Genomic DNA, 12,918 nt, shown 5'->3' on the forward strand with positions numbered 1-12,918 from the left:
TGACAAACGTGACGCCATCAGGTTCTACCTGGGTAGGCGCTGCTCCCAGGTTTCTCCAGGACCACTTGTCTTCTCACCTGCAGGTGGGGACTGCTTCTCCCCACTCTGTCATCCCTGAGCCTGGCAGGAGTGATGTGATGGGCCAACGTCCCACTCTGATGAGGAGCCTCTGGAGAAGCATGTCGTGGGCAACGTGAGACACTTACCTCGGGCAAAGAGCAAGACTGGGGACCTCCTGACAGGTCCTTGGGGTGGGGCATCCTGGTCAGTCCCTGGCAATGGATCCCGATGCCTCGGAAGTCTCTGTTCGTTGCCTTTTCTAGCGACCAAACTCCCGCCCTCCCCAACTCGGTCTTCAAGAACCTTCTTATGCTGTCGCCCTGCCCCCCGTCTTTCCCACCATGTAACCCGTCTAAGGAAGGACAGCCTAGTGGTTAGGCAGGAAGGCTGTGGAGGCAGAGCGCCAGGGCTCCTTCCTATCTCAGGGTCTCTGACGCCCCGCCTGGCGTCGGGCGTGCAGCTTGCCGTGTGCCAGCGCCCTCTTTTGAAAGCGCGTTCATACCTCACGGCATTGTCGAGGTAAAACAACCAACGCTCACAGGAGGTACGGTTATACCTGCTCTGCCGGGCCTCTGGTCACACTGCCTTCTTCTTCTTCTTTTTTTTATTATGCTATGTATTTTTTAAAAATTTTAATTAATTAATTAATTAATTGGCTGCGTTGGGTCTTTGTTGCATGCGGGCTTTCTCTAGTTGTGGTGAGCAGGGCTACTCTTTATTGTGGTGTGCGGGCTTCTCATTGCAGCTTCTCGTTGTGGAGCATGGGCTCTAGATGCTTCAGTAGTTGTGGCACGTGGGCTCAGTAGTTGTGGCTTGCGGGCTCCAGAGTGCAGGCTCGGTAGTTATGGTACACGGGCTTAGTTGTTCCACGGCATGTGGGATCTTCCCGGACCAGGGTTTGAACCCGTGTCCCCAGCATTGGCAGGCGGATTCTTAACCACTGCGCCACCAAGGAAGTCCCCGCACTGCCTTCTGACAGTGGCCTCACACATATCGATTTCAGGAGCCGTTCCTCTCCTAGGCGTGGTGTGCCCAGCCCACCCTTCTCGCTTGAGATTTGTTGCTTTTTCTGCATCCCACAGGCCTTCACTGGGCCACCTCGGGCAAATCACTTTACCTCTCTGGGCCTTGTTTCTCAGCCGTTCAGTGAGGAACCAGATTATTTCCAAGGTTTCCTGTACTCTGACGTGCTGGGGCGTCTCACATTCAGTGTGGTCCAGCCTCTCCTTGTCTGCCCAGCACCCACTCCCCTGCCAGTGAGAACCCAGCCATCACCACTGTATTCGATTATGGCCACGCACCATCTGCCCATTTACATCTCTGGGTCTCTTGGTGTTGTCTGAAACCTCCCTGAAGGCAGGGATCCTGTCTTCCTTGATGGATGTGATTTCTGGCCCCTAGCACCGTGCCTGATGTTGTGAGCACTGAGTGTGCAGTTATGATTAATCACTTACAATTCCCACCAACATTTATTGAGCCTCTGCTGAGTTCTTGAGGGCTGTGCAGGTCTTTGGGAGCCTGGCCGGATCCGAATGTCAGGATTTGTAAAGAATGGCTCTAATCTAATCAATGTAGGTGGAAGTGCCTGGCCTTCGTGCAGGGCAGAGGAATATCAGTCCCTCACTAATTTTAGTGAGTGGGGCAGGGCTCCGTCTGCATCTCCCTAGCAACAGTCCTAGCTGATCAGGGCTGTTGAGGGTGATACTGACCTTCTGCTGAGTACAGCGCCCCCACAGGCAGGTCTGGGCACTGACCATTTTATATATAGTCTCATCCATGCATGAACCCCAGAGGATATGCATGTCGATGCCTCGTTTTCATTCAGCAGATGGGGAAACACTTCCGAAGAGCCTAAGGGCTGTGCCCGTGGCCAGAGAGCGACTGACCCCATTGGGATTCACACCCCGGTTTATCTGGCCCCCAGCCCCCATCCCCTGAATGAGGAATCGGGTGAGTGGGGCAGTGGGGGGAGCGTGTGCTGGAAGGCTTGGGAATTCCAGGCAGCTGATCCGTGTCATCTCAGCACATACTGGGGAGACACTGAAATGAAGCAAAAACAGAGTCTTCAGCAGTCAGAGAGCTGCTGCCTTCCCTGGGAACAAATCTCCTTGATTTCTCTCCCCGAGTTAGGCAGGCCCCAGCTCTTGGGATGTCACTGAGAAATAACATGGACATGGCTGGAGAAATGGCCGCCTCTCCCTTCCTCTGAAAAAGATGAGGCAGACGGCTGCTTGGTAGCATCAGTGTTGCCGAAGTCTCACATACCTGAGAGAGAGCCAGGCCAGCTAAGATGGTGCGAGCTTTACCGCCAGATCCTCCCCTCGGGGAACTGGTCCATCGTCCCCACAGCTGCCCCCTCTGTGGCTTTCAGAGGTGGTGCAGCTGGCACCTGCTGACTTTTGCTCCTACTGAAATTAACGCTGTGACTGATCACTGCTGCAAGAGAGGGAAAGAAAGAGAAAACACACACAGAGTCCAGGAGACCCAGAAGCAGAGAGAGGGCTTGACGCCCAGCCAGGAGACGCTCTCTCTGGCTCCCACCACAGACTGTGTTTCTCTCCCAATGTAGGTGCCAGAGGCTGCCTGACCTGGCTGCGTGCATTCCAGGGTCTGCCAAGCTAGCATCCCTTGTCTTTCTGTTCCCAGAGCACCCCTCTGTGCATCCCATATTTAGGGGAAGCGGCTATTTTAGAAAGATGCTCTCTTGGTGTTGGGTAGGAAATAGAGGCAGGCTGTTTCTCGTTTTTCTTCAACATGTTCACGGCCGGGCAGGGGTCGGCTGTTGCAAATACCTGGTAGGTAGAGTCAAGGATGAAATGACCTGTTTGGGCCTGACAGAGGCAGAGGCCAAGAGGAGAGAAACTCAACCGAGAGAATCGGGCTGGGAGCTGTATTTTCTTGTGGGGCAATTCCGTGTCGCTAGGCCAGAGCGTTCTTATTTGTGAAGTGTTTCCCTGAGCACCCTCCCCGGGGCAGGGTCAGCTCTGAGGCAGCGGGGCATGAAAACACAAGGCAGGGAAACCTAGAAGGGGCCATTCCCAGGCCCGAGGGGGTGTTACCACGTCTTCAGTATCCCAGCAAACGTATTTGCACAGGAGACGTTTTCTTAAAAAAAAAAGTTACTTAACGTTTTATCGAGGTCGCATGCATAAAAAAGCACGCCTATCAGAAGTATATAAAACAGCTTGATAAGACATCCAGAGTAGCCACCACGGGGATGGATAGAACACTACCAGCGTGTGAGAAGCCCCCTCCTGACCCCTTCCTGTCACTGACTGTCCCTTCCCCCCCCCCCCCAGATAACCTTGTCCTGACTTCTAACAGTGTAGATTAGGCTGACATGTTTATGTTTTTAATATAAATAACATCGCAATGCATTCCCTGGTGTCTGGCTTCTTTCACTCAAAATTACATTTGTGGGATGTATTCGCACGCTGCGTGCAGTTGTAGATCATCCTCGTGGCTCTGTAATATTCCACCGTGTGTGTGTGTGTGTGTGTGTGTGTGTGTGTGTGTGTGTGTGTTTAAAATCCGTTCTCCCACTGATGGGTGTTTGAGTAGTTTCCAGTGTGTGGCTGTCACGAATATCCGACAACATATCTTTTGGGGAACATCAGTACACATTTCTGCGAGTTTATACCTAAGCGTGGAATATGTAAAGCATGTATTCAGCTCTAGTGGATAATGCAAAACAGCTTCCCAAAGTGGTTGTTTGTCTTTCTTCAGAATGTCTGTGTACCAGCTTGTATGAAAATTCCACTTCCCCATCAAGGCCAATCCTGGGCATTGCCTGTCTTTTTTATTTTGGCCAGTTCATTACAGAAAGAGCAAATGACCCGAAAGGAATCACCCAGCAGAGGAAATGAAAATGCTTCCCAAGGGAGAAGTGTTGCTCTTTGATGATCCTAGAGGCCGTGGTGTGCAGCACCCTGCATCCTGCGTTCTTGCAGGTAGAGCCCGTGGCGGGGATGCCTTCTCGCGAAAGCATCAGCACTGCCCCTGCCCCTGGTCGGGGACTGCCGCTTTGCTGCAGTAATACCCAACAGACCATGGACTAACTCTTCCCCAGGTGACAGAGCTTTAATGTACCCAACCCCAACAAAACAAACTTGACTTCACATTTGCCTGTGGGCCTCAGTATATATTGAACAGACTGTGTCCCCCCTTCTTTTCCCTGCCATTAACCGGGGTGCCAGAAATCCCTGTATCCCTTCCTGCCATAAGCAGCCCCTCTCAGCTGACCCAGCGCCATCCTGACTTTCTGGTGCGATGCCGCTCCTGGGCTGCAGCCGAGGAGGAAAGAGGGGCGAGTGTAAGGGGTCCTGGGACAGACCACCCTTGACTGTCCTGGGAGGCTGTCTCTATTTGATGTGTGAAGTAAGGGCTGACCTTGAGCTCTTAATATGTGCCTGGTGACATGCTGAGTGCTTTATGTTGATTAGTTCATGTCAGCCTCCCAGCACTTCCAAGAAGTTCAGTAGATGTGATTTACTTCCATTTTACAGATGAGGAAACCAAGGGTTAAAAGTATTTCCCCAGAGTAACACAGCGGGTAAATTTGGTAGCTTGACTTCAAACCCTAATGTTTAAACCAGTCTCTTGTACTTTTGTGTGAGGGCCTGATATTTAGATACTTGTTTCCTTTTGAACCCACCTTTCTCTTGGGTCTAAAAGCTAGGTCACGTCAGTTTAAATAGGACAAGAGAAGCTCACTCTGTGACCCCTGGTCACTGAAGAATGAGTAACACAGAGGATGGATGCCCTTTGGCATGGTTGCAACAATAGATGGAATAGTGACCCCCAAAGATGCCCCATGTCCTGGTCCCCAGAACCTGTGAATACGTTGCCTTTCATGTCACAAGGGACTTTGGAGATGAGATTAATGTTCAGGACCTTGAGATTATCTTGGATCATCTGGGTAATCTCATGGGACCTTAAACGTGGAAGAGGGAGGCAGAAGAGTCAGAGGAGATGAGATGATGGAAACAGGGTCCGAGAGATGCTGTGAGGAGGAAGGTGGAGGAAGGGGCCTCTAGCCAAGGAATGTGGGCAGCCTCTAGAAGCTGGAAAAGACAAGGAAATGGATTTCTCTTAGAACCTTCAGAAAGGAACACAGCCGGCCAACTCCTTGATTTTTAGCTTAGTGAGAACTGTGTTGGACTGCTGGCCTCCAGAACTGTGAGCTCATGAATTATATTGTCTTATACCACTAAGTATTGGGAAATGTGTAATTGTAGCAGTGCTTGCTATTGATGACAGTTGCTGTAACGATCAAGCTCATGGGCTTTGGAGCCAGGTTGCGTGATTTCAAATCCCCGTTCTGTGGTTTTTCTAACTGTGTGACCTTGGGTAAGCAGCTGAAGCTGTCTGGGCCTCAGCTTTCTCATCTCTAAAGTCTGATAAGAATATTCCATCACACGTAGGGTTGTGGTGAGGATTAAATGAGGATTCTATGCGTGTGAAATGCCTGGAAGTGAGTTTTAGCTGTGGCTTTCCAGGTAGGTATCCCGGATCAGAGCACAGACTTGGGAGACAGATGGGCCTCAGATTCGGGCTTTACTCTTACTAGCTGTCTGGCCCTGATTCCTCATCTGGAAAATAAGGGCGGGAGTCCCACCGTGGTTGGGGATTGTATCAGATGGGGGCCAAAGCTTTTAGCAGGATGAGTGACTGCTGCTCCGTAAGGGCAGTTATTGTTATCATTGGTGCACGGGTGGCTGTTGGGCCGCAAGCCCTAAGCATTGTGGATCCATCTGTTCTTCAGTTAGCTTTAGAGTAAGTTAAGTACACTGGATTGGGAGACCAAGGTCTCCCCATATACCTAGAACAGTACTGAGTACCTAGTAGGTGCTCAGCAGTAACCGAATGAATGAATACAAAAGGAACAGGCCCCAGGCCCGGCCCTGAAGACGCTCACAGTGCAGGACAGGGCCTGGAAGGATGCCAGGGCTCTGTGGTTATCTTTAAAAAGAAACAAAACAGGGAAGTACTTCCTACCAGCTGACCCCAAACCCCCTCAGCTGGGACCTCTGAGCCCTGCAGGGGAGCCCAGGGCTGTGTGCCAGGCCTGGCCTTGCTGGTAACTCCCTAAGCCAGCCACCTAACCTTTCCGGAACTTTCTGTCCTCCTCTTTTTAATGGACGTGCCTCAGCCTCTTTGCCCTACTTGGATAGTTCCTAAGGAGGAACCCTAGGCAGTAGAAAGTTCCCTTTCTGGGGGGGCTTTGGTGCCTGTGGGAGGTGGCACGCCCCCCCGTCTCTGGCCTCACCTCGATGTAAGTGTCACAGCTGCAGGGCGTTCTTTTTCGTGAGTTCCCCTCTCAGTATATTAGGAACGTAAGGAAGGAAGGATAACCACTGCTCTGCGTCCGTGATTGTAACGAGATCGATTTTTCTCCTTCCCATCCTCAGGCCTGATCTTTTGACCAGAGAGGAATTAAAATGACGGTTCCTCGTGGTGGCAGTGCCTGTCAGCGGCGTGGAGCTTCCTTGAAGGATTTCCTGAGCCTTGTGGATGTAAAGTGAGTCTCGGCCGCCTGAGGAATGACGTTGATGGAAGCACTCTCTCGGGTGGCCCAGCCCCGCCATGTTTCTGGATGCTAACGGTGGTTTTAGGGAGGCCCTGGCTGAGCGCCTTGTGGATTCCTGCAGCCTGGATGCCCGTCGGGGACAGAGGACCGAAGCTTCCCGCCCTTGCCGCCGATGGGACGGCTCACTTGGGACTCAGCCAGCTCCCTCGGGGGCTCCCCATGAAACGTAAGGCCCATCTCCTCCTTGTGCGCGTATCTCCCGCTTGTTCTGCCCAGCACCCACCTGGGCTTCAGGTGCCGCTGCCCTGGCTAGCGGGAGAGAGGTCACTGCCACGTGGTCGGCTCTCAGAGGGGGCGGGCATTTAATGAGCTCCCTCTGTGCGTGCAGCATGGTGCTGGGTGCGTGGGGGAGACAGATGGAAATGGAAAGGTGCCTCCAAGGAGCCGTCATGGACGTGTGTCAGCATGCCTGTCACCCTCTACTGGTTTTCCTGGTTCGTGTGTCTGTCCTCATCTACCAGACCATACGTGCCTCGGAGGCCGGGGCCGCTTCCAAGTGGCTCTGTGTCTCTAAGACACCGTGTAGTGCCTGGCACATTTCCTGCAGAAAGGGGGAATGAGGACACGATCGTTCGTGAGTTAAGACACTGCAGAGGAAACAGGGAGGGAACGCACGGGGAGAGGAGTTCTTGGCTCTGTGCTTACACTGGAAACCAAGAACCGACTGTCCACTGGATGCCTGTGCAGCCAGAAGGGCCTGAGTTGGCATCTGTAACCCGTACCCATGGAGTGACTCGGGGCAAGTGACCGCTGGATTCCTTGCCCTTCTTGCCTCAGTGGGGGTGACGTATCACCGTCCTTCATAGGATTGGCGTTGAGGACCCCAAAGTAGTCGTCCACGTGGCGACGTGCAGCGTCGCGCCTGGAACACAGCAGACGCTCAGCGCATGGTAGGGAGGCTCACTCATGGCTGATTGGGGGAAGGCTCCCAGGAAGGAGGGGTGTTGCTTGGGCCTTGGAAGTCTTTCTGAGCAGAGCCAGGTGGGCCGTGCTGGCCTTTGAACTGGGCACTGCCAGTTGGCATGGACAGTTGATCAAAGGTTCCAGTCCCCGGGGCCCGTGGGAAGCTGAATGGCCGGCCGGCAGCAGACGAGGGAATGGAGCCTCGTGTCAGCACGAGGGAGGGGGCAGCCCGACTTGGACCCGGCGACAGAGGCCTCTGGCGGTTCTGCAGTTGATGAGCTGTTCTGACCCGGCAGCCGTGAGGTTGGTGGCTCCGGGGGATGTTGCCTTAGCGTTGCGCAGCCCACAGGAGAGTGGCAGCTCACACGGCCAGTGCCCTGTGCGCTCAGGTCACCTGGGGCCACCTGGCACTTGGCTGCTGGGATGGCACGTGGGGTGGGGCCTGGGGTTCGATTTTGGTTGGGTTCCCAGTTCCGCTCGTGCCCAGTGGCACTTCTCAGCATGGCTTTCCCTGACTCCTCACGGAAATAACGTCTCTCTGGTTACTCCCCACTGTCCTGGTCCACAGCTCCTCCATGCGTTGTAATATTACATCCATTTATGCAAGGTACCTGATTTCCTGTCTGTCTCCCACCCAGGAAGGCAATCTGAGGTCAGGAGACAGGTGTGCCTTATTCACAGGCTAAACACACAGCAGGCCTCTTATTTACCGCATCGTAGTTGATCAGATCAGGTGGTGACTCAGTGCTTTCCTTTCAGCTTCTGTGAAAAGGACATGGTAAAAGGAGACACGCTTTTTGAGCATCTGTATAACTTGATCAGCCAACAGTTTCCCGGGTGGGCAGTGGTGTGCCCATTTCACAGTTGAAAACTTTGAGCGGCTGTGTAACTTGACCAAGGTTATTTATCCGAGAAAAGGCAGAGCAGGAAGCTGAGAAGGGTGTGTGTGTGTGTGTGTGTGTGTGGGTGTGTGTGTGTGTGTGTGTGTGTGTGTGTGTGTGTGTGTGTGTGGAGCAGTGTCTGCTGTGGGATGCTCTGGGGGTCCTCTTTGTCATCTGGGAGAGGCAGACTTTCAGTAAGAACTCTGTGCCCTGCATGTGCAGGAGGCAGGCCCCAGGCTGGGCCCTGGGACCAGGTGTGGTTGGGATCACAGTGCAGCCCCTGGAGGTCCACGGTATGCTGGGAGCCTGAGCCCCTGGGTAGGTAGGCATTTGCAGCACAGTGTGACGGGTGCTGCGCTCGCTGGTCTTCACGGCCGAGCAGGGCAGGGAGAGGAGTCATCCAGGGAGGGGGCTCTTGAGGGTCTGGGGGGGGACTTGGAAGGTCGGACTGGGCTTGCAGTAGCCATCAGAGCTGTCCTGGGGACGTGGGGGGCTCGACTAGGCAAGTGGGGACACCGAGGCACAGCACTGCCCCTTCCGCTTCTGCACTCAGAGGCCCCTAGCATCTCCTCTGCTGTCTCCCCCCACCCTCCCGCTGCAGAGCTGCGCCCTCACTTATCACACGGCTCGCAGCCTTGCTTTTTCTCCTTTTATCTGTTACTCCCTGGAACAACCCCATTGTGGTGGTCTGGGTTATCTCATGCTCCCCCCCCGGGAGGCGGTGGGTGGGCTTGGGCACCAGAAGGCACAGAAAGATCACGGCAAGAAGATGCCCGCTTCCCCTCCTCTCTGGTTGCTCCGAGCAGCTGCCCCATGTCTGCAGGGTTGCACCTGTGGGCACGGAGGTAGGAATGACCACCATTTGTTAAGCCAGGTTCTGTGCAGGGCATGTGGCAGACACCCCAGGCCAGACCTCTGGGGTGGGCTCTAGAAGAGTCTTTTTAGTGCTGAAGTAGCTGGGAGCCCAGACAGGCAAAGCAGGTCTCCCCGGGGTACACAACTGCTGCTCCGTCCTTGGCCCCCCAGTGACTGTGCCTCGGGCAGATCACCTCCCTTCCCTGGGCCTCGGTACCCTCCTTGGTAGGGACACTGTCTCATTTGTCTTCTAGCCCGGGAGTGAAGGCAGCAGCACTTACTCTGGGACGGTGTAAGCCAGGATGCTGCTGGGCGGGCCAGACCCAGGGGCCCTGGACTCATCAGTCACGTGGCGGGGGGGTGTGCTGGGGTTGCTGCTGGGGTTACTGATACTGGTGGTCCTGGTGGTCCTGGTCCTGCTAGTGCTGCCATTTCCCAGGTCCACGTCGGCCTTCCCAGCTTTTCCTTTGCATCCTCGCAGTCAGTTTGCATCTCTGCTTGGCCTAATCTCCTCCTCTCACAAGTCTGTCTTTAGCTGCTTGGAAAAACCCATTTCTCTTTGAGCCTTGTTACCCCAGGCTGCTACTAGAACAGGCCTGACTTTTTTTTTTCTTTTAATGTAATTAACTGATAGGCCCCTATGGTGATGGATAGCACACACTGTAGTTGAGGGGGAGGGTCTCGGGGATGCAATGCTGCGCCCCCCTTCCACAGACCCCCCAGCCAGCATTCCTGGAGATGGCTTAGCAGCCTGGACGTGTCCCCCCATAGGGAGCCTGGGCCCCTGGGGTCCCCACAGGCTGAGTCTGGAGACCAGGCTTCTCAGTGAACAGCCGCAGGGTTGCTTAAGAGCTGGTGTTTATTGACGCCTGATTGATCTTCCAACCTGGGGAAGTGGCTGGAACCCCACTTTTACACGTGAAGAAACTGAGGTTCAGAGAGGTCTAGAAAACTGCCAAGCTTACCTCAGGAGAGCGCGGAGAAGCTGGTGTGCCCTCTGGTCTGTCCGCTCTCAGCCTCCCTGCTCCTGCTTGGCTGGTGGTTTTCAAGCGTACAGTGAGGTGTACAAGATGCTTCTAGGCTATAGAGGGGAAAACTTAAAAAAATTGTCTTATATTTATTTTAACTTGAATGAGAAAAAGACCATGATTGGCATAGGAGACCTGTGGTTTTGCAGATATTACTGCTTAGGTTATATGTTAAAAAAAGACCAGTTTTGCAAAAATGTTAAGGCAGCAACATGTGGACACAGCTCTCCTGCAGAGGGCTAAATTTGGAGCACATGTCCTTGCTTCGATTGGTGGCACTTTGGCTTTGTGGCTCCAGCCACATCACTGGAGACAGAGTGTCCCTCAGACTGTGACCTGAGTGGCTCTGTGTCAGCTGCGCCGTTTAGTCCACTGTGATCCTCCCTAAATCCAGAAGATTCATGATGAAGTGATTGCACAGCTCAGTCTGAAGCTAGATTGAAAACAAAAAGAATCTCGAACGACAGTGCTGTATAATCCTATAATTCTGCTCGAGTTGGCAAAGCCTACTGATCTTGGCTCTGCCAACTCTATTCTACTTATTGAGCACCAAAGTTTTCCAATCAACTCCTGTATTGCTCTCTGGGATTGGATTATGAAGTAGTAATAGTACCACTATGCAGTCAATCCATGACTTATTCGTTCATTTTTCTTTTCATTCATTTCTCCTTAATAAATAGGGGATAATATTACCTATCCTATGGGTTTATTGTGAGAATTAAATAAGAGATTGTATTGAAGGGCTTACTTCAGTGCCTGACATATAATCAGCACTTAGGAATTATTAGCTATTTTTAAACCAAGTGTTAATTGGAAGATCAGAACATACACATCTATGGAAATAAAGACCATTGAGGATGCGTGAGTTACTAAAATTGAACATTAAATTTAGTTCTGACTTCCTGGTTAGCACAACACGCTGAGTAGGTTATATTGGTGTCTAAATCGAGGTTTGGAAAACTTTTCTCTCAAGGGCTGGGTAGTAAATGTCTTCAGCTCTGTGGGCCATAGGGTTCTGTCACTACTAGTTAGTTCTGCCTTTGTGTCTGGAAAGCTGCCACGGACAGTATGTAAATGAATGGCTGTGTTCCCATAAAACTTTATTTATAAGAACTGGCATTGGTCCTGCAGGCTATAGTTTGCCCCTTGGTCTAAATGAAGGAAACCTGTTTGTCTTTGAAAGCGAGACACTCCTCCTGCATCATAAACACTGAAGAAAACTTGTTACAAGATGTGGTCTTTATATGAGGCCTGTTAAGCAGCATACAGACGGTGCTTTCATTGGGGCTTTACGGAAAACACAAAAGACCTTCACACTGTCGGTTCTCTTACCATGTGGATAGCAGACATTTGTTGAAGGCTTACTGTGTCCCAGCCTCTGATACTGACCTACAAGAAAACCTGAAGACACGTGTATCTTGGCAGGGGCTGCTGCGATAGCAAGGGGTCATCCTGGGGACTCTTTAGGGTCTCATTTCAGAGGAGTGTTTTCAGTGTGGGATGCCCTGTCCAGTCCTGGAGTTATACACAGGCCTCCTTGCTAATTTGAGTGGCAGGCCTGGGCCCCAGGATCCTACCTCATAGGGTGGCTGGGAGCGGCTGGGAGATCCTTGCCCTCCATTGGTTGAGAGCTGTAGTTGTTGGAAGGCTGTGGTCTGTGGAACAAAACACAGCTGGGTTGTGATGCTTTGCTGTTTCACAGCTGTGTGACCTTGCCGTAGTTCCTAAACCTCTCTGAGCCTCACTTTCATCATTCACAAAATCAGGACCATAGCACTGCTGAATCTCTAGTTCTTACCAGAGTTTTTGCTCCTTCAGTGTTAGTTCTTCCTTTTTGGGGGGGCCTAGGGACTGCTGGCCTCTCCTCTCCCTCACCCCAGGAAGCCAGGTCCTGGCTTTTTCAGCTGGAGCCTGAGGTGTGAGAATGGCCATTCCCTTCTCCTGGGTGAGTGTTTAACGTAAAAAGGCTTGAGAAAACACTGGCCTGTGGAATTCCGGAATTCCAAAGTTAATGAAGGGGGCAGATTCCAGGAGGGTCTCTATTTAACCTCTCACCCCATCCCCAACACCCTGTTATCCCTGAGCACGTTTGGAGGCAACGGAATTTATAGCTGCTACAGAAAAGAACTCTCACACAGTGGGGCAGGACCGTGGCCTTGGCCGCTGGAAGCCTGGGTCAGGGTGGGTGAGTTTGAGCCTCTTCCCTATGGTGCCTAGTTAACCTGGTTTATGAGAGAGGCTTTGGGAGTGACCCATCTGGGCAAGGCAGGCTGTCGGGGGAGAAGGGGAGCGTATTTGAAAAAATTGGGAAATGAGTCTCAATTTTCTCCAAAGGAGGGGCAGAGTGAAGGGCTGTATGAGAAGTTTGAAAGAAGACTCAGTTGCCTTCAAAAAGGGGGGGAACATTTTTTTTTTATTATTCTGACATTAGAATGCATACATTCTATTCAGTTAGGACTAGCGGAGTAGGATCAAGAGAACATGCTTTTGTGGGTGGCTGCAATTTCAGGAGATGCTCTCTGCTTCTGCTCTCTAGAACCTTCAGGGAAAAGGCTTTGGAGGCCAGAGCCAGGCAGTGACGTGCTATAGCTTAGGATGTCGG

At 52.4% G+C, this 12,918-nt stretch overlaps 1 long non-coding RNA gene across 11 annotated transcripts in view; it reads left to right on the top strand.

Moving 5' to 3' along the window:
- The window catches only part of LOC130853477 (uncharacterized), a 191,423-nt gene that overhangs the window by 22,651 nt on the left and 155,854 nt on the right, over positions 1-12,918 (top strand). For all 11 annotated transcript variants that reach the window (XR_009053785.1, XR_009053779.1, XR_009053778.1 and 8 more), the window contains exon 2: positions 6,471-6,815. This is a non-coding gene — a long non-coding RNA (uncharacterized LOC130853477). The remainder of the gene's footprint in view (positions 1-6,470; positions 6,816-12,918) is intronic.

This window comes from Hippopotamus amphibius, chromosome 5 (assembly GCF_030028045.1).
Source record: "Hippopotamus amphibius kiboko isolate mHipAmp2 chromosome 5, mHipAmp2.hap2, whole genome shotgun sequence".
In the NCBI taxonomy this organism is placed as follows: Eukaryota; Metazoa; Chordata; class Mammalia; order Artiodactyla; family Hippopotamidae; genus Hippopotamus; species Hippopotamus amphibius.